General features: G+C 38.0%; 1 protein-coding gene and 1 long non-coding RNA gene across 3 annotated transcripts in view; one reads left to right on the top strand and one right to left on the bottom strand.

Annotated features, from left to right (window-relative positions):
• The window catches only part of PCDH9 (protocadherin 9), a gene marked incomplete at its 3' end in the record, with an annotated part of 937,782 nt that overhangs the window by 887,630 nt on the left and 28,433 nt on the right, over positions 1–21,719 (top strand). The window lies entirely within an intron of this gene.
• Positions 1,313–21,072, bottom strand: LOC307104206. The gene is made up of 3 exons (XR_013813863.1): positions 20,993–21,072; positions 4,008–4,041; positions 1,313–1,449 (listed from the first exon to the last, which is right to left on the bottom strand). It is a non-coding gene; the product is annotated as an uncharacterized lncRNA (long non-coding RNA).

Here is a 21,719-nt window from a genome sequence, read left to right on the forward strand (position 1 = left end):
ACATGCTACTAAAGGTGCCATACTCTTATAAAAATGACCATGCTATTAACATTTGATAAAACTTATATATTTTTAATTAGTAGTTTTGTTTAAATTAAATAATATTAATAATTTAATACATGCTAGATTATGGAACTGATAAAATTATATCAAAGAATTATCATTATATAATCATCACCCTAAACTCAATTTTGTTAAACAATTTAATTATATTGCTTACATTGTATCAATTTTTTAATTATAATTAAAATTTGTTTTGCCTTGCTCAGAGTATATTTACAGATGAATATTTTTATGCTATTTGTAGAAGCAGTACATTTATTCCATAAGAATAAAATTTAAAAATTTTATGAGCTTTCTGTATTGATAAACTTATTGAATGATATCAAGATATAACCTAGCCCTAGCCAATTTGGCTCAGTGGAAAGAGTGTCGGCCTGTGGACTGAAGGGTCCCGGGTTCGATTCTGATCAAGGGCACATGCCCAGGTTGTGTGCTTGATCCCCAGTAGGGGGCATGCAGGAGGCAGCTGATCAATGATTCTCTCTCATCATTGATGTTTCTGTTTCTCTCTCCCTCTCCCTTCCTCTCTGAAGTCAATAAAAATATATTTAAAAATAGACATAATCTAAATATGTAGGATCTAGATTATCTCTGAAGGACAATTGTGCTAATATTCCAAGGTGTATGTTTAATGCAGAAGTTATTTATAGTTATCTAAAATTTTGTTTTCTTGTTTGTATTGAAATTATTGTGAAAGCATACAAATTAATTCTAATACAATTATATCTCAGTTATCTAACAAATATTGATCATATTTCTCTTCTTCATGGTTGTACATTATAAGGAATAAATATCTGAGAAGACATAATCATGTGAGGTTGAATCTCTGCATGCAATTTAACAACTGGGAGTTTTAACACGTGCTTTCAAATATGTATGTATATTTATGATCTACCTTCTTCCATGCAGTCTGAGGGTGGTTGTAAAGGAATTGAGAGCCTCAAGGTTTAAATTACTCAAATAATTAATTGATAAATTGTTTCATTTATTTTGGCATCTATGGCTAATCTCTGTTATAGTAGACAATCTAACCCCTACCTTCACTCTGAAAACATATTCAGTTTTCCTAGCAATTCACTGTTCAAGGCTTATCTCCCTAACATTTCCCTGAAGAAATCCTGTGATTCAGAAAGTCTGATTTCACCAATACCCCCATTCAAACTTTTTTCCTGTTTATATGTTGACATTCTCTCTGCTCTTGATAGAAATCCTATCCACATTTCTCTTTACCCACCAGAATCTTGCCCACTCACCAAAGCCATCTTGATACAGTCTTCTTTATGACAATTTGGATGAATCTTCTGAATTTATTTCTCGGAATTCATCTGAAATCTTGATCACACTTGGCCTTATCATAGTATGTGCTCTTATTCTCTCTTCTGCACACTGGAACACAGGAGTGGAAAGGTGGGCCTAAAGGACATTGCCAGGCTTGGTTTCCAACTCTGCCCCGTACTAACTCTGTGACTTAAGCAAATCACCCAAGGACTATGTATGTTTCCTCCTGTGCCAGCCCTGACATCATAAGAATATTGTAATGATCAAATAAGGTAATTCATTCAAAAAACTGTATCACTTAGTATCTGTTTTGCATATATTTACTTGATGGTAAATGATTTGGCTTACTAATCTCTAGGACTATTGCTCTTAAGAAATAGGCCTTTGCCCTAGCTGGTTTGGCTCAATGGATAGAGCGTCAGTCTGCAGACTGAAAGGTCCCAGGTTCGGTTCCAGCCAACGTGGGTTGCGGGCTTGATCCCCAGTAGGGGGTGTGCAAAAGGCAACCAATCAGTGATTCTCTCTCATCATTGATGTTTCTATCTCTCTCTCCCTCTCCCTTCCTCTCTAAAAAATCAATAAAATATATTTAAAAAAAAAAGAAATAGTCCTTAATTTACTATAATTGGACCTGATACAATAACTATTATAGTCGTAATACACCATCATTGCTTCTGCACTATGTCTCACTTGCTTTTTGTGGAGTTACATTACTGTCATTGATACAATGATAACTTTTAAACTTCTTCATTATTTTTTTTTAGTAAAAGGACCGACAAAAATATTATGAGAGCTTTGTAGAAGAGATTTGAAGAGAACAGGTTTCGGTTTATTAGATACAAAAGGTGGAAGAGGAAGTATATTGTAGAAATCTATGACCTTGTCAAATGCTTAAAGAGGAAAATTCATTTAAAAGAATGGTTTTTGAGCTAACCTTTAAAATAGAAGGCTTCTGTGAAGGTAACTCAGGAATTCTGTAAAAGTTTAATTGTCATTTCAGTTTTAAATGCTTTATATGGTTTTAAGACTGTAATTTCAAAAGGACCCATTTAGACATATTGTATTTTCAAATTATTAATATATATTGGAGCCCTCTAATACTTTTTCGTTATGATGCAATGGTTTTTATTTGTAAATGTTGTCGTTTTTAATGAATAGTATCCATTTACTCTAATAATACTTCTCTTTGCCTATATTATGTAGATTTCCACAATTTTCATTTAATAAACTATTTTTCCTGCTTAAAAATAGTTTGAAAATATCGGGTTTGGGAATCAGTTGGGGTGGACAGCCATGAGGAAATATTAGTCAGAGGAGACATCAATTTGGAGTCCAGGTTTCCATAGAAATTTCCTCCTGAAAAGAGCCCACAAGGCTCTTTGTGTTATTTGCGGGTGTGTTGTTGTTGTTGTTTTCTGTAAAGTCTCCATGAACACTGAATTAGCCAACACTGAATCACTGCTTCTTGTGGAAATACAGGGTTAGGTTCCCATGAGCATCTGCTCACAATATTTTCATCAAACAATTAATATATAACCTTGTTCTTGTGTGTTTCTGTTTAAAGATACCATATTTACTATATAGAGGGTTCATTAACATTAAACTCATGATCAACAGCACCATCACTCACTCCAGAACAAAGCGTATCTAACACATTCACTTTTTCCTTAAAGCACATCCCAGATTTTGCTCTTAGGAACACTAGACTGCACTTCAGTCTCATGCTTGCAATCATTTTAAACTGAAATCACCAACAAAAAGCACAAAAATACAAAGCCTGTGGGTGGGGTAAATTGACCTCAAAAAGGACACTTGTTTACAATTTAAGAACTGAAACAAGAAGGCAGAAAGTCACCTTGCTGCACCTTAGCTGTGAATATGGACATCAGGCAACTCACATTTTCCTCTGCTCTGTGCATAAGCATGTACAATGACTGACTGAACAAGCATAGTCATTGATTTTTTATGACTACAAAGACATTTCAGCAAGCTGGCAAATTTGCAAATATAGAATCTGTGAATAAGGAGGATTGACTGTACTCACTTTCTATTGAAACTGCGGGATTAAAAAGCAGTATTTATTGAGTTTAGGTTATAAATAATGTGAGAAACCACTATGCACAGTTAAGCAACGACACTGAACTGTGAAGATGTGCTTTTAGCTTGTACTTTAGCCTTGTCACTCCAGTGTGGTCCATGGACCAGCATCATTTCTATCACCTGAGAGCTTATTCGAAATGCAGACTCCCAGGCCCCACTCCAGACTTACCGTATCATAATATACCGTATCATAGTAATCTGTATGCACGTTACAGTTTGAATAGTATTACTCATGGCATGTAGTGAATTAATTTCTGATTAGTAAAATAATGATACTAGCATTTGCCTTGTCTGTCCAGGCAAATATTGAGTGAGGCAAGTTTATATGAAAATTCTAGGTAAGCTCTTACATACTATAAAAATATAGAGATGGAAGCTTTGAGCCCAAATAGTGGTTGAAAGGGGGAAGGGCATTTTATTACATAGCTAAATCATCTTTTTTTATCTAGTTGTAAAAGTCTAATTTCCTTTAAATCCATTTTTTTCAGCAGCTTCAGCTCTTTTCCATTATTTTTCTTACTTTTATGTCTATTTTAAAGTGTTTGTTACTTTCTACTATTACTTACATTTTTAAAAAGCCATATGTTGGTCTTCTTGTTCCTAAGGGGGAAAAAATTGCAACTGTTAGAGGAAATTACATTTTTTAAAATAACACTCTAAAGATCTTTTGGACATATGATTTTTCTCAATAAAAACAAAATACAACAAACAGAAAATAACTCACATTTTTCTTAAAAGCAAGAGATAGCCACGTTAGAGTTTCTTTCATGGTTTGCTGTGGTGTTAAATACCTTCATATTTTATTTCTGTCTTTTTGAGATGATTAAAAGGATGTCTATTTTAAAACATGCCAAAGAGACTTCCAACTACAGAACAAATCTGGAACATCAGAGAGAATCTGATCCTTAATCTTATGGTTTTCTTGGGTAAAGTTTAAAAAATAAAGAGAAACAACAAACAAACAAAAAATAACCAAACCCTTTCAAACCAAGTTCAGAATGCATGTGGTTTGAAGAAAGCAAAAGAGAAGAGTCAAAGGGGAAAGGAGGTTTGTTTTTATTGAAATTTTATCAAAGCTGCTCAAAAGCACTTTTTTTGTGTCTGTGTTAAGTAGGACTGCTTCATGTGCTGCTGTCTTCTAATAAGAGGGTTTTCCTTTTTGGCATTTGTTTCTATTCACAATATTTAGTCACCTACTGACTGATATGTGCCAGGTGGAATTTTTCCAAGCATGAGACGTTTACAGTTCTCTGTTTATTAGTTTCTGGAGACAGTTAAATAAAAGCACAGCAGCAAAGTGTTTTTTCCAGACAGAGGAATGCACTTAAGTATCTGAGAATCAAATGCAGAGAGAGACCTGAAATGCATTGTTTCATATACAAAAAAATTTATAATGCTTTTACAAAGATGAAAAAAACTCACTATATTAAATAAGCATACAAGACTTGACTTTACATTGAGATAAAAATCTGAAAAGGTTACCAGCTGTATAGATAAAAAGGTGTAAAAAAAAACCACAACAAATGTGGTACAGAATATATATATATATATATATATATATATATATATATATATATATTTGTCTTATGAGCTCTGAGAATATTTTCAAAAAATAATCTGAAATTGTATCAAAATCAGAGTTGAATTTCGAGTGGGATTTAAAGACACCATTAACAGTATTCTTATTTTATTTTCAAGACAGATACCCTGTAGGAAGGTGTTCGTCTGAATTGATGTATGAACTATCTCCGCTAGCAATGGGCATTTCTTAAATATTACTTTTTAAGTATGCTCTTGAAGTTTAGGCATTAATATTTTTATTTTTCAACCTTTTCATGCCTTCAAGGTTTTATAACACTATTGATTTCAGTGCCAGTGAATCATTATTTTTTTTGAGGACCACTCACTTTTCTACCAGTATGTAAGTTCAGCGGCTGTAAAAATGTATTTTAAAAACCCTACTTAGATCACAGGAAAAATCAAAAGAGGGGAAGGTAAAGGAAGGGATTTCATTGAATCTTGAGTCAATAGTATTTGACCTTATCCAGCATTTAATTGATTAGCTCTTCAAATCTGTAAAATGGAGGATTACCCTCTCTGGTTAGAGAGGCTGTTTTATAGCCACTATGTACATTTGTATCGATTATGCCTGCATTAGGTCATGCTTATCATTTAATGGATAGATCACAATAGAAGAATCCACTTAAGTGTTTCACAGCATTGTGTTCTGTTTGTGACAATCAGTGTCAACTAGCACTTTTTATTTTGAGATTATAACCTCCTGGAAACACTTTCAGCTATTGTTTTAAAACATGTGCATAGGAAAAGTGCCAAGTGAATATTTGTGCTCCATCTCCCCCAAAAAATAATTCATATCTGAAGTCCTAATCCACTGGTGTGGCTGTACTTGATGATGGGTCATCCAGGCTAGAAGGGGTCAATGGGGGAAAATAGGGACATCTATAAAACTTTCAACAACAATAATAAATAATAATAAATTTAAAAAGAAGTAACAGCCCTAGCCGGTTTGACTCAGTGGCTAGAGTGTCAGCCTGCAGACTAAATGGTCCCTGGTTCGATTCCCGTTAAGGGCACATACTCAGGTTGTGGGCTCGATCCCCAGTAGGGGATGTGCTGAAGGCAGCTGATCAATGATTCTTCCTCATCATTGATGTTTCTATCTCTCTCTCCCTCTCCCTTCCTCTTTGAAATCAATAAAAATATATTTAAAAAATAAATAAATAAAATAAAAAGAAGTAACAAAGGTTAAATGAGGGTATCAGCATGAAGCACTGATGGGTGGGATTAGTGTTCTTAGAGGAAGAGACACTAGAGAGCTTGCTCTCTTGCTCTTCTCTCCACAAGAGCACAAAGAAGAGGTGCCATGAGCACAATGAGAGCAGGTAGCCGCCCTTAAGCCATGAGAAGAATCCTCAGAATGAAACCTACCTTGTTGGCACCTTGATCTTGGAATTCCCAGCCTCCATAATGGAGAAATAATTTTCTGTTGTTGAAACCACCTAGCCTGTGGTGTCTTGTTTTGGTATTGGGGCAAACCAATACTATATACAAGCTATAAAAAAGAATAGGCGCTGTATGGGCATGGACAATGTCAAAGAAACCTCTGAATTAGATGATTTACAAACAAAGGGATAAAGGAGATATCTTTGGTTTGTGTCTATTAATTTGTGATTCAAGGTAAGAAGCTCTCTTGAGGCTTTCCTTGTGTATCATCAATTGTAACTTTGAGGAAAAGGATGCAACATAAGAAATGTAAAAGGTGAAGCTCGTTTGTTTTTTATTTTGTTTTAGTGAGAAATTACACGGGACCAAAATTGAGAAGATATAGCTTAGAATATTGATTCAGTCAACTTTGTGTTTTGTGATTCTCAGCATGTCAATTAATCTCTTTAAAAAGCAGTTTCTTCTGCCCTAGCTGGTTTGGATCAGTGGATAGAGCATTGGCCTATGGACTGAAGGGTCTCGAGTTCCATTCTGGTCAAGGGCAAGGGCACATGCCCGGGGTTGTGGGCTCAATACCAAGTAGGGGTTGTGCAGGAGATAGCCGATCAATGATTCTCTCTCATCATTGATGTTTCTATCTCTCTCTTCCTCTTCCTTCCCTTCTGAAATCAATAAAAATATTTTTTTTAAAAAAGGAAGTTTCTTCATGTGTAAAATCTAAAAATATCCTATGTGGTTATTATGAGGATTAAATAAGGTAATATGAACTAACTTAGTATGGTGCTTGGTACTTGATAGCACTGATAAATATTTGAGGATTTGTGATGCTGTTCCTATTTTCCATTATTTCATAAATATTGACATGATTAAATAAAATACTCTTTTCCTTTAAGATTACTAAAAAATCAAACATTCAATTTTCTTCCTTTACCCATTCCTTACTGTAGATATATAATAAACAACCAATTTGTTAGAAAAGACAGAAGCAATTTCATGACGGATAGCTTTCCATGTTGTTAGAGGTGGGAGACTCCTGGCATGAAGATATAACTCCTATCATAATCCCATTAACTTCTAGAACTCTTTAAATACACTTGTTGAAGATGTACCTAGACAAGTTGGACTAACCTGCCAAAACTTGGTTACCCTTCCAAAGAAGTATAATTTTCATAAGTAAAGTATAGGGGTTGCAGAGAAGATTAAATGAAAGAATGTATGTGAAGTGTTTAGTATTGTGTCTAGCCTGGAGTAAGTTCTTCATAAGTGATTATTGCTGATACAGTTATGCTATTCATTTATATCATTATTAACATTACTAGAGGCCCGGTGCACAAATTCATGCACCAGTGAGGTCCTTCAGCCTGGCCTGCAGGATCGGTCTGAAACCGGTTCTCCGACATCCTCCGAGGGGTCCCGGATTGCAAGAGCGTGCAGGCCTGACCAAGGGACCCCATCAGTGCACGATCGGGCTGGGAAGGGATGCGGGATGTTGGCCAGCCAAGGAGGGACCACAGGAGTGCTCCAGGGCGTGTCCGGCCTGTCCTGCTCAGTCCTGATCAGCCGGACCCAAGCAGCAAGCTAACCTACTGGTCAGAGCATCTGACCCCTGGTGGTCAGTGTATGTCATACCGAGGAGTTGAGCAGCCTTATCATATAATTAGCATATTATGCTTTGATTCTTTGAATGGCTGATGGGACGACTGGACAGTTAGAATATTAGGCTTTTATTATATAGGACTAGAGGTCCGGCACACGGAATTCATGCGCGGGTATGGTCCCTAGGCTTGGCCTCCATCAGGGCCATCTTCTCTGGCTGCTCACAGCTGGCCCCGCCCCCTGCCGCCAACCACCCCCAGTTCCCCATTCACCATTGGGCAATTGGAGCCTGATGGCCAGGGAGAGGGACCAAGAGGTTATCCGGCCCCCCTGCCCCCGCTTGCCAGCCCCACCCCTGCCTTAACAAAAGGCAGGGGTGGGGTTTTCCTCTGTGTGTGGGGCGACTGGCGGGACAGGGACCTTGGTCTGGTGCCACCTGCCTCCCCCACCACCCACTCCCAGTTCCCCCATTCCACATCGGGTGATCGGAGCCTGCTGGCCAGGAAAAGAGACTGAGAGATGGTCAGTGCACCTCATAGTGACCGGTCAAGCGGTCGTTCTGATCATTCTGCCGTTAGGGTCAATTTGCATATTACCCTTTTATTATGTAGGATAGAGGCCCTGGCTGGAACGAGGGGCCATGGGGAGTTTCCCAGCTGGTCACACCCCCGATTGGGGTGGGGGTATCTGCTAGGCGCCAGGGTCAGCCGGGGCAAGGGGCCACAGTCATTCTAGTCTCTGGTCATTCTGGTTGTCCTGCTGTTTTGGTCGCTGAGCTTTTATTATATAAGATAATATTTATCCTAATGTGTAAACAGTCCTTCTTGGTTATGTACAGTTTGGCTTATATTATTTGAAACAATGAGAAAAGATTAGTCATGAAGTTTGGAAAAAAGGCAAATAGGCTTTTGGTCTAGAATATTATTTCTAAGTCTATTAAGTAACATAGACATTCTCAATGATTCAGTGATTAAAGTGAGATGGAAGTTATAGGAAAGCTGTAAGAAAGGAATGACATAATCTGACATAAATATTAATAAATTCACTCTGATACTGTTTGAAAAGTAGATGTAGAATACAGGAAGTAGGGGGACCAGTTAGAAGGTTAGTGCAATAATCTAAGCAGACAATGATGGCAATTGGATAAGGATGTTGGGAGTGGTGAGAAGTGTTAGATTTTGTTTTCTTATGAGGATCCACAGAGTATGCTTGTGCACTGAATCTGAGGTGAAGTAAAGGTATTCATATGAAATAGCTACAATATTTTTGTCTTGAGACACCAGAAGAAGTGATTTTTTTGTTGACTGAAAGCCAGACAAGGGGAAACAGACTAGATAAGATTCTGCCTGCAATGACTGGGTTAGAGAATAGAAGAGGTCAGAGAACTAAGGACTGAGCCCTGTAATGCTCCAACACTTAGTAGTCATAGCAAAGATATTGGAGCGGGAGTGAGCAGTGATGTAAGAATTCCAAGAGAGAATTTTTTCAAAGCCAAATGAAGAAAACACAGTACTTCAAAAAAGAATCAGCGATCAATTGTGTCCAATGCTATGGGTTAGAGGTTTAGAGTTATTGGAAAATTTCATGTTTATATGATTGGGAAAATAATGTTTGTTTTTGTTTTTTCCATCATTTGTTTGTTTGTTGTTGTTTTTAATCCTCACACAAGGATATTTTCCCATTTATTTTTAGAGAGAGTGGAAGGAATGTGGAGAGACAGAGAGAGAAACAGCAATGTAAAAGAGACACATTGATTGGCTGCCTCTTGCATGTGCCTCTACCAGGCCAGGGATCCAGTCTACAACCTAGGTATGTTCCCTTGACCAGAATAGAACCCACAACCCTTCAGTCTGCAGGCTGATGCTCTAACCACTGATTACAACTAGCCAAGGCCAAATAATGTTATTTTTAATATTATGGGAGTCAGAAAGAAGAGGTTTGAGGCAGGAGCTAATGAATTTACTTTAGCACAAGTTAAATACATGGTATGAGTGAAACATCAAGTTAAATATATGTACATGATTTGAAATATGATTCTGGAGGTCAGAGCCAGGTCAGGACTGAAAGTTATAGATTTAGTACCATGTGACTAAAGATTCTGTTGAGATTGTGGGATAACATCAGTGAGCATGTAGAGTGTGACGTGACATGTCTTGGGAATGCCTTACATTTAAGGGTAGAGTAAAAAATGATTTAAAAGTGGTGGGGGCAGTGAGAGAAAGATGAATAGAACCAGGGCTATATACTATTTTTAAAGTCAAGGATTTCCTTAGACTCTATGACTCAGTAGCTAAAAAGGTAATCAGGTTAATAGTAAGAACCAGTAGTTTCCCAGCACTATTTCAACCTTAGAAAACATGCAGCTTCCATAAACTCCATTCTCTCAGATTGTAACTGGTGTCTAATGTTTTCCTTCTTCAGGCCTTTTCTGTTTATGCACTTGGCAAAGCATCAGCCACCCACTAAGTCAGGTAACGGTAGCACAGTTGCTATTGGGGACAACTCTTAGTAATGCTATCTCCTATTGCTCTAAAGCCATTGCTGTTCTCGTCAGCTGCTGTTGAAGGTGTTGGCAGTTGGTACCCCTAGCACATCGGATGCTGGGAGCCCTGCCAGGGCTGCGGGCACTGCTGCTGTGCAAGGCGTTCTAGATGTGCCAAAGCTAGGCCACACACTCTGTCGCCTCCGCAGTACACTGCCACACTCTGACACCTAGAAGGAGGAAACCTCTTCCCACCTTCTCTGTGTTGATCACATCATTTTTGTTTTGGGTCTCAAATATCTAAGACAATAACTTGTTATTCTTGAGATCCCGGGAACTGAGCAGAAGTCAGAGAAAGTGAGAAACACAGGGTTATACTTTAAAGCATCCCTTCTCTCCAAAAACCAAGGCACACATTCATCAATTCATTGCTGCAGCAAAGATGTATTGAGAACCTAGTATGTGCCAAAATTCTCCTCCAGCAAAGCTGCCTGCTGGTTATGGTAGGATGAGCTGTTTTCCTCATTTGGCTCAGCTCGTTCCAGTAGGTCCCTGGATCTATATTTGATGAACTCTCAATACTTCAGAATCACACCACTGCAGTTCTGATTTCGTAGGTCTGGAATTCATTTTCCCAATGATGCATCTGATGTGTGGATACATTTGGCCATAACTGCTTTTGCATCCCATTTATACATGTACACGAGGCTTAAATCCCAGCCTGGAACACCTTTAATGCACAAGAAAGCGTGGGCTACGAGTGTGGTGAGCTGTGAGCATGCTGTGAGGAGAAAAAAGACCAAGGCTGTCAGGACACAAAACATAATTGGTTGACATGAAAGTCAAATGTGACCTTGAACATATCATTTCCATCAGGAGGAGGATACTGATTGCCAGGACTTAAAGGATGATGTGGAAGTGGAATCTATTAGGCACCAGGCTCTTATTAATCATTAGAGAAACTCGGCAACAAAAAGAAAGGTGAACTGCAACCAAATAAGCACTTTGGAAGATACAGCAGTACGGTTCGAGGAAAGTGGTTTTTGTTGTTGAATTCTGTTTCTTGGTTTTTGACAGGGGCCGGTTATTGCACATTTTGAAAGTGGAAGGAGCCCGCAGGCGGGGAAAAATGAGCAGAACTGTGTCTGTGTGGTCCGGGAGGGTGCTGATGATTTACCGATCGCAATGCCGTGGTAAGCTAGTGAGCCAGCGAGGCCCCAGAATTGGACAGGAAAAGAAGTAAAAGAAAACCAACCAGAGATTAGGGTCAAGGCAGGAGACAGGTTCTTTCTCTGAGAGACTGAAGAATTCTCGGAATGAATGTAAAGGAGAAGAGATAAAGAAAATTAGAGCTTCAGTCGTCTCGGTTAAATAACAGATGGTGTCATTTGCCAAGAATGAGATGCTTAAGCCTGAACTGAGGCCTGAGGAAAACCTACCATGTTGAATTCTCTTGTGAGTCAATAAGTGATGATTAAAGGAATTGTTGAACACCAGCGAGGGTCAAGTTGAGGTTGAACAGCACAGATTTGTAGAAAAGCCTGTCAACACCAGTTCCGGAGTCGCTTCAGCAATAGCTGGCAGCTCGGGAGAGAAGCAGAGAACGCAGGGGAGGGGGGGAAGCTTTTGCAGGGCAAAGAATTAGCCAAGTGGGCACAGCGGAAGGCCAGCGGAGCCAGGCTTTGTCAAGTCCGTGCAGTAGCCTCTGAAATGGCTGGCCAAGGGCTAAAGGCTGGGCCTGGAGGGCGGGTGGGGCCAGACAGGAGTTAATAAGCCAGGGAGCAGGAAGTGCCTAAAGTACCACGGGTCTCAATTAGGGTAAAGAAAGCAGACAAGGTACATTGTGTTTGCAAATAATTTCAGACGTCAAGTTTTGGGCAATGGCACAATACTGAGTGGCACCATTGTTTTTGCTGATTTTGACATTTGTTTTGGTTTCTAATTTGCAGTCTCAATCATAGCCTAAGGCCTGAAACATTTAGACATTTTAAGTACACTGAATGGCAAGGGAATTGTAACTGTTAAAGATATTTTTTTCCATCTAAACAGAGCGACACACTAAAACTATTAAAATTCAAGACGTAAATGCAAAATACGATTGCATTCTATTTGTGGTTTACATATGTTCAGAAACAGGAATACATTAAAATGCACTTGGTATGCAATTGAGCGGGAGCTTTAATATATTTTTCTTGGGAGACGTTCTTAAATTTTCTGTGCTAGGTACATTTTATATCCATGTATAAAATTTATATAGCTAGCTGTAACTTACAATTTTAACATAGTGCATTTTTAGTTGTAAAGATATGTTTGTTTTGACACAAAACCCCTCAAGGCCTCAAAGAGTTAATGTCCCCCCATAATCCTAAATTTGACGCAAGGAAATTACTTTATTTGGGGGAGTTTAGCATTTTTCCTTTTCACTATTGTTTGCATTTGTTATGAACCTTCCGACTCCTGTGCATTATTTTAGAATTAATAAAACATGTTTAGGGTGATTGTGATTCATATATGCCTAGAGCTGGAGGGTGCCATTTGCACTCCTCTGGGTTAATTCCTCATCTTAAGTACGCGTGAAGCCGTGCCAACACGGGTTCCCGACACAGCCAGCTAGGGGCAGAGCTCGGATGGAAGCGAGGGCCCCTCGGCAGTATTTTCTGGACTCTATAGCTCATGCATTCCATCTTAGTGAGCAGGGATTTTAGAAATAAAACTCCCTTTCTTGCATTCCCATTCACACCCTTCCAGAAGCTCAGGCTGCCCCCCAACCCCATGGGCCACACTGGGAGGCATCTCTGTAATCGCTGCTTCGTGATGGATGGGTTTATAGACGAGTGCCAACCCCTGCTATTGATCAGAAGGTTTCACCTCACAAGATAAGCCTCTTCACCTTGCTTTCAAAACTGAGGGGGGAAATGCCAAAATGCTTCGTAAAAAAGTTATTTCTACAGCCACAGCCCCTAGGTTTCTGGAACGTATACACACAGTGCCTATAGTAGATAAGCTTCTACGTGGACAAGTTCCTACTCAAGAATGACTCTTTAGTGCTCATGTGCTCATCATAGAAGATAACTTAAGGTGAATGAGGACAAGAGGCTTGTAATTGTTGCTGTTTCTTCGGGGTTTGGGGAGCAATCAAAAAATGCTCGCTGCTTTGTTCTTAATGTAAGAAAAGAAAAATACTCCACATTAATTAAATACATTTGGCGTGGTGGTGGAAGTGTGACAAATTGAGATGTGCCAAACTGCCTGAAAATAATGTGGGTCATCAGCAAATCACCGTGCCTGCCAGTCTGCAGGCCGTTCCCTGTCTTTGTGGTCTGTCACATTCCGTTTCCATTAGCTATTTACCATCTGACGAGTGAAAGAATGCTCTCATTTATTTCTTGAGAAAAGATCTGTTGTGTTGATGTTTTCCCTAGAAGCTTATTGTTCCGTGACGCGCACTCCAGTACCTTCCCCAATGCTCACCAGGATCTTGCTCCAAAGAGGGAGTATTGTACTAAAAGACGTGGGAAATACTTTTTTTTTTTTAAGTCTGTTTGGTCTGCTCTGTCCTATGAGACGATTTCAGCTGAGCTCATACTCTGGATATGCTTCAAGACACCTGAAGGGGGATTTGGGATGGTGGACACAGCCCAGCCCTGTGCCTCGGAGAGCAGGCAGCTTTCTCGCTCTGTGACTGGAGTCCAAAGCAGCCTCGTGCTCCTGAGTTTACAGGAAATTCGGGGTAAACCTTTTATTTACACACAGGGGATCCTTGCCAAGATGGAATAAAAAAGCAGCTGATTAATCAGCATGCAGCCTTCATCTTGAAGGGCCTCGCTCCCCGGCCCTTTTCAGCGTTCAGGAGATTGGCCTTGTGTGAGAGGGATGTAGTGTGGAAATGCCTTTGATAGCTCAGTGATTGAGTCTATTGGGCTTTGGAAAGGGACAGGACTAGGTTTGGGCAACCCCGCCTGATAGAACACAGAGTGTGCATGGCTGGAAAAAAAATGACCTCATTATAGCTCAGTGCTGTTGCCCTTTGGAGTAAAATGAGAGAAAAGCTTGCTCTGGTACTTCTGCTGATAAAATTCGCTTTCTGGAACACAACCAAATCCGAGCATATATCATCTGAGAGGAATAAAGCAGTCAAAAAAACTGTATTCCTAAATAGGTTTGGAACATCTTGGCAACTGCTAAAGCAACACAAATAAGGAACAGTGCCCTACTAGCGCGACCCTTAAATTATGCAGCTGTTCATTACCCGAATTATACATCTCAGGCTGCCCTTTGGAAAAAGGCATGGAGCACAGAGCTGGAACAATCCCTGAATTATAGTACAATAAGAAAGACCTACTAAAGTGTCACAGGCATGTAGTGGAAGATAAGAAAGGCCAGCTTAAGTCCTTGGCATTTTAAAGAAGGCAATCAAGAGAGCCTTTGAATCCCTTCGTTTTCTTTCTCAGCAATTTATTTTCATTTTTGTGTCAGTTAGACAGCATCCCATTCATGTGTCAGCAGTCCTGTGTCAGTCTTCTGCTCAGGAGACATGCATGTGTGTTTTGGTTTGAGCCCCACGGTATTTACAGATGGGGACAGGAATAACGGCAGCGGCAGGCCTGGCGCATTTAGAGAATTGCAATGACAGTATTTAGTATCTCAAAGAATAAAGACATCATAAAAATAAAGCCATTTTAGAGCTTAAAGGGCAGGACTCCAAAAGTCATTTTGTCCCCTGTAATGGAGTTTACATTTGCAAACGTGAAACAGGTTAGACTGGTGAGCTTGGACTTTCCCGAGCAGAGTTGGTTTAGCTGGTGGTGAGGAGATCCACATTTCCCTTCACTGCACTGTACTAGCAACACTTACATTTGCAGTCATGTGGTTGTGTTAATAATATGTGGGCACAATTTTGATCCACCGTCGGTTTAAGAGTTAAAATAGTTTATTTTCTCACCCATGTTATAATGTTTTGAACAAAAGGTAATGAGGATACTGACACTTTGTATCATATTTTAAACTTAAGTTACCTGGCCAAATTAATTTCTTAAATTTCCTTTTCAATGAATATTTGGTAAATGACTTAAGGCATTCTCTTGCATAAAGCAAATACAGATTATGTGTGAGAGGTGAGCATTATATTAGAAAAAGTTGGGTGATTGCAAAGTTTAATTTGGTCCCCCTTTGCAGATGTAATTTTGATTATGTCGGTGGGCCCAGTCTAATCACCAAAACCCTGAAAAGCCGATAACTTTCCCTGGCTGAAGCCAGAAAATACTATAGAGAGTTTTAAAGAGGGAGAAGGACTCAGATTTAGTTACTGGTTTAATGAGAGAGGGAGCAACAGGGCGAGGAATACAGGCAACTTTAAGATGCTGAGCTTGGCTTCCAGCTCACAGGCATCAAGGAAACAGGGGCCTCCCACCCAACATTCACAAGAAACCAAAGTTGGCCAACAACTTGAATGAGCTTGGAAGCGGATTCACCCCCAGAATTTCCAAAGAGGAACACAATGCTGCCTTCAACTCAAGTTTGGCTTTGTGAGGCTCTAAGCGAGGACCCAGGTCAGTCACTCTGTACGCAGACTTCAAACCTATACAATTGTGAGATAATAAATGGATTTGTATCCCATTAATATGGGGTATTTTATTATAGTAGCAATATAAAATTAATACACTGTCCTCTGGTATTCCAGATGTTTACCCTTCTGAGGAATATCTGCAGATTAACCATTATTTTTATTTATAGAATTAAGTGCTTATTAGCAATTACAGATACCAGTGAAGTTGTCATGGGTTGTTTGCTTGTTTATTCTCTGCTTGCTTATTTGGAGAGTGAGAATTAAGAGTGGTTTCTAATCACCAAAAATATGTATAACAAGTCAGGAGGTAGAGAGTGTAATACTTGAATAAATGGACTCTGAAGACTGAAAGGATTTGAATCTTGACTCACTTACTAACTCTGTGGCCTTAAGCAAGTTACTTAACTTCTCTGTTTCTCAGTTTCTTTATCTGAAGAGGAAAGGCTAGCATCCATCTGGTTATGCAGAGTAAATAAGTAACTTAATACTTGTAACATCCAGCATAAATTAAGTATAAATTATTTCAATGATTATTACAATTAACCATCTTTATAGTTGCAAAAAGTTCATTTAGCCATTTCAATGGGAATCCTCTGGGGAACTGAAATGTTTTATTAAGTTTCTAGTTTGTTTAAAAACATAATAGTAACAGTCCTTGAGCTTAAAATTTTGAAACAGTATTGATATTTGTTTTAAAATTGAAACATGCCTTGAAGTGGTAAAGCTTCCACTTTGAAGTGAGAACTGCTCCATGGTATGGATATTTAAAAATCTGTATGTTCAGATTAATTTTAATTCCACTGAGCTATAAATTAGAGGTTTTTAATAAAGATATTTCTTTTTCAGAAGTAATGGTGCCAAGTTTCTCCCTTTGAACTTATGAAGACATTAGTAATGAGACTGCTGTCCCCACCAGCCCAGAGCCACGTTTTTATCTGTTTCATTTTTACTGACACTTTGATCTAACCAAGGTGGACGCGTACAGCCCGTGTAGCTGCTGGCACAGCATGTGTAAACCCACACTTCAGGTGTACACATTTATGTCTCCCTGGAGCGCTGTGGGCCACAAGCTCTCCTCCATCCTGCCTCTGTTCTGCTCTGACCATGCCCTCATTCCGGAGATTTATGACATTGCTACACAAAAGTCCCGTGCCTGTTAGTGTGAGAGCCCCAGTAAACCAGCTCAGGGCCAGGGTACACCTTGTACCCCAGAACACACATAGATGTAAGATGTTTGTTTTCTCTTTGGGTCACTTGTGCAACCAAAAATCCACAGTCATTAATTAGATCGGTGCTTCTCAGGCTCCAATGTGCATAGAATTATGGCTGGTTTAGTTTAGTTTGTGGGTGTTCCCTTTATCCACCCTCATTATATATGTTATCAACTCTTTTGCCATATTCTTAATTGTACATTGATTTTCTAAAATCAGGAGCATAGATTTCCCTCCCCAAGGTCATTCTAGAGATTTATTTTACTAAATTCTTTTCCTATTGAATAAATGTTTCTCAAATAAATTGGAAATTCACTGCCCTCTTATTTATTTTGTGCAATTATACATAATGTAATGCTTACTATTATATCATATCATATATCATGTTATATCATATCAGATTATATTAATATGCCTATAATGTCTTGACCCATAGTTAAGGATTTTATTAACTTTCAGGAAGGTTAAGGAAGGTTTTGAGATTGGCAACAACCTCAAAAGCTCCTTGTAAAAATTTAAAATGTCCTTACGTGATTTGAGCAGTCTTTAACTTAGATTCAGAAATTAAAATCATTAGCAGACATTAATGGTCAGTAATCTGTATTTTTGTTAGTTTTCTTTTTACACAAGTACCCCAGGTGAGTTCATATCTAAAGAGGATGGTTAGAAATACTGAGTGGCAGGATTCCAATCCAATAGCATAGGTCTTCAGTTGAACCAAAGTGTTAGGAGCAATGTGACTATTCTAAAAGCCAGATAGGCTGCTTCATACTTCCATCACCAAGGGCCTTCCAAGATGAAAACCCATTATCGTAGATCAATCAATGCTAAGCCATTTAATGAAATCCTCTAGGTTTTTCAAGAATAGTAACAGATCAAATCAACTACCAACTAATTTTCAGAGCAATCTTGTTTCTAAATACATGTAAATTGAATGAAAAGTCATACTTATTACTGAGCCTAATTTTGACCTCATGACATTATCAGCATTTTTTATAAAGTACTTTTATATTTGATATTAGAAAGGAACCAAATTTTACCTAATTGTTATTACATTCTTATGATGATTTTGTATACATAGTCATTAATCCCTCTATTTATTTTAAGGTTGATTTATATTCAATTAATATTCAAGCTTTATTTTAGGGAAAAGAATATTTCCTAAGAGAAAAAAAATCTTATAATAAGAAAATTGTCTAATAATGCCTTAGTATCATCTACAGCTGTAAATGAGATTTTTTATTATTTCTGTTCATTTTATTTTTTCTAATTTTATATAGTTTGTATATATTGTAATTTATTTAACAAAAACCTATAGTTCCTAAGAGATCTGAATGAATTTGAAAAGAGGAGAAAACTGGTTCTTACTAGATATGAGGCAATATCTGGGTTGAGGTTGACAAAACAATTTAAAAATAGAATCTTTACCAACTTGTTTCATTTAGATTTAAACAATGATGTTAAACTGAAAAGCCACAAAAAACAATATGCATTTTAACATTTACAACTTACAAATATATACGTATTCAAATTTAACTTTAGCCTACTTACATCCAAATAACAAAGCTCACTTATTTTCTACTTATATTAAGCTACAAAATCATTAAGCCATGTGTGTGTTTTTTTGGTGTGTTTTATTTTTTCTATTCAGTGCCCATCAAAGATTATTGGGCACTTTAGAAAGTATCTGTTAGACTATTCTATATTGATACATTTGTCATATTTTATTAATGTATATTAAACTATTTGTATTTATGATCTCTGTTATTAAAATAATTAAGAAAAAACTTTGCTTTTTCCAGTGTTGTATCAGTCTGACCAGCTCTGAAAGCAAATAACAGGCCATGTCAGGTCTACTAGTAGATGGTGACTTTTTCTTTGCACATCAAATCTTACCACACTGTTGGCAATCCAAACATGTTCTTAGTTATTACAGTTCCTTGGATTTTATAAAAATAAACATCCTGCAACTTAAAGCCTTTAGATGGTGCTGGAATATAGGAGACATTGTTTCATGTATACATCTTTTTAAATGGAACTTTAGATTTGATTATGTTCATAAGAGCCCAAGTACTCCTACTCTGGTGAGTAGAGTAGGTTCCTACAGACTGCTTAGCTGGGGCCTCTCACAGCTCTGTGTGTTTGCAAGGGTTCTCTTTCTGTCACGTGCCCATTACCACACAGGGTCTTTCATCTTTCGGAGGAGGGACCACAGTCCCAAAGGATGCTGAGGGATGTAGTTGAACAGTCAGTTCTTACAGGGTTTTCAGTGTGCGCTCTGCCAAAGCCAGGTCATTGCTGCATTGCTCATTTGCAGCAAATCTTACTTGACTGTGTCAATATAGGAATCCAGAAGCCATGCTTTTCTTTTAGGCAAAAGACCCTGGAAATTTTTACTAGTATTTTACTAGCTTACAAAGAGAAGAGTCAATTTCCTCTTGTTTATTGTTAAAGATTAAAAACTACCAAGAAAAGAGGTTGTAGGGTCAAACCACATTTCACAGTAAGGATCCTACCTACTACTGTGGACAAAATATGCTTTTAATCAGATAGCACTGGGTTTAAATCCTGAGTTTGACACTTAGTAGCTCGGCTATTTTGTGCAAATTAACATCTCTGACTTTCTATTTCTTCTTTGCTGAAATAAGAAAAAAAAAGGCCCACCTTGCAAGGTTATTAAAAATCTAAACAGATAATGCATATCAGGTACTTGGCATGGTGCCTGGTACATAAGTATGTACTCAAAATGTTAATGATTTTTTTAGTGTATATTGGTATTAATTATTATTCTTGTTAATGTTATTATCTAGCAAGATAAGAAATACATAAATATTAAGTGGGTCAAGCATAAATATCAAGGGTCCAAACAGGTTCTGTATTGAAAAGAGATAAGAAAATGTTCAAATATCTAATGAGGAGGAAAGATTAAGATCCAGAAATTTACTACTTTAAAGTAAGCAGAAGTGGAATGTCCACCTAATTCATTCTTTTTTATTTCCTGCTGGGCTAACATGTAATCCTGCCACAAGTTTTAGGCTATGAAATAAGTTTGGACACCTGGATATACTGCCTGGTTTGGATCCCAGCTCCAATTCTTAGGTTGGGTTCAGGACACAGGCTCAGGAAATATTTTTTCCTCTTTCCTTTCTTCACTTACAGTGTGAAGGTTTGGGCAAGACTCTTATTCTCATGTATCATCTATTATGGGTAAAAATACCTACATCTTAAGGATGTGTGTGTGTGTGTGTGTGTGTGTGTGTGTGTGTGTGTAGCTCAATGATTTGAAATCAGTAAATAGGAATGTGCTATAAAACATTAAAGTGTTGTTTGAGGAAGTTTCTAGGATTACAGGGACATCCTTAGAGTTTATAAATATAGGTTAAAGTATGAAGGGTCGTGTCAGTGTTGGCTCTTTATAAAATATTGATCAAAAGAGAAATGTTTGTTATAGGAATAGGAGTTTGCTCTGTAATCACATCCATTCCACCAAGTGAATATCAAAAGTAGGGCATTAAAAATTAGCTGTATAGTATAATCAAAGAACCGTTTAATTTTTATTTTTCATTTTTTTAATAAAAAAGACTTACTTACTATGAGGATGTGTATTAGTCAGTATTCTCCAGAGAAATAGAATAATGGTAGATAGATGATAGATAGATAGAAAGATGATAGATAGGTAGATAGATAGATAGATAGATAGATAGATAGATAGATAGAAAGGAATTAACTCACATGACTATGGAGGCTGGTAATTCCAAAATCACAGGGCAGATGGCAAGATAGAGAGACTCAGAGAAGAGTTGGTGCTTCAGTCTGGAGGCAGAATTCCTTCTTTCTTGGGAGACTTCTGCCTTTTTTGTCTTAAGACCTTCAACTGATTGTATGAGGCCCACTCATATCATGGTGATAATCTTCTTTACTCAAAGTTAGTGTTTAACCTTATCTTTAAAATATTTACATAGTGACATGTAGACTGATGTCTGACCAAATATCTGAGTACCTTGACCTAACTAAATTGTCACCTAAAATTCACCACCACAGGGTTGTACCCATTATTTTTCAGAATTGAACTTAAATCATTTTGTTAACTAATCATTCTATGACTAATAAATACTCCAAACACCAGAGGCCACCATGCAACAAAATAACCCTTCAAAAGGTATTTCTGAAGGAAATACTTTTTATTTAGTTCTTTCTTCCCATTTTTAAGCCTGCAATTTTTAAAATATATTTTATTGATTTTTAGAGAGGAAGGGAGAGGGAGAGAGAGATAGAAACATCAATGATGAGAAAGAATCATTGATTGGCTGCCTCCTGCATGCCCCCCCCCCCCAGTGGAGATCAAGCCCACAACCCAGGCATGTGCCCTTGGCTGGAATTGAACCTGGGGCCCTTCAGTCCGCAGTCTGACGCTCTATCCATTGAGCAAAACCAGCTAGGGCTAAACCTGCAATTTTTA

Source organism: Cnephaeus nilssonii (assembly GCF_951640355.1).
Source record: "Cnephaeus nilssonii genome assembly, chromosome: 8".
Taxonomy (NCBI): Eukaryota; Metazoa; Chordata; class Mammalia; order Chiroptera; family Vespertilionidae; genus Cnephaeus; species Cnephaeus nilssonii.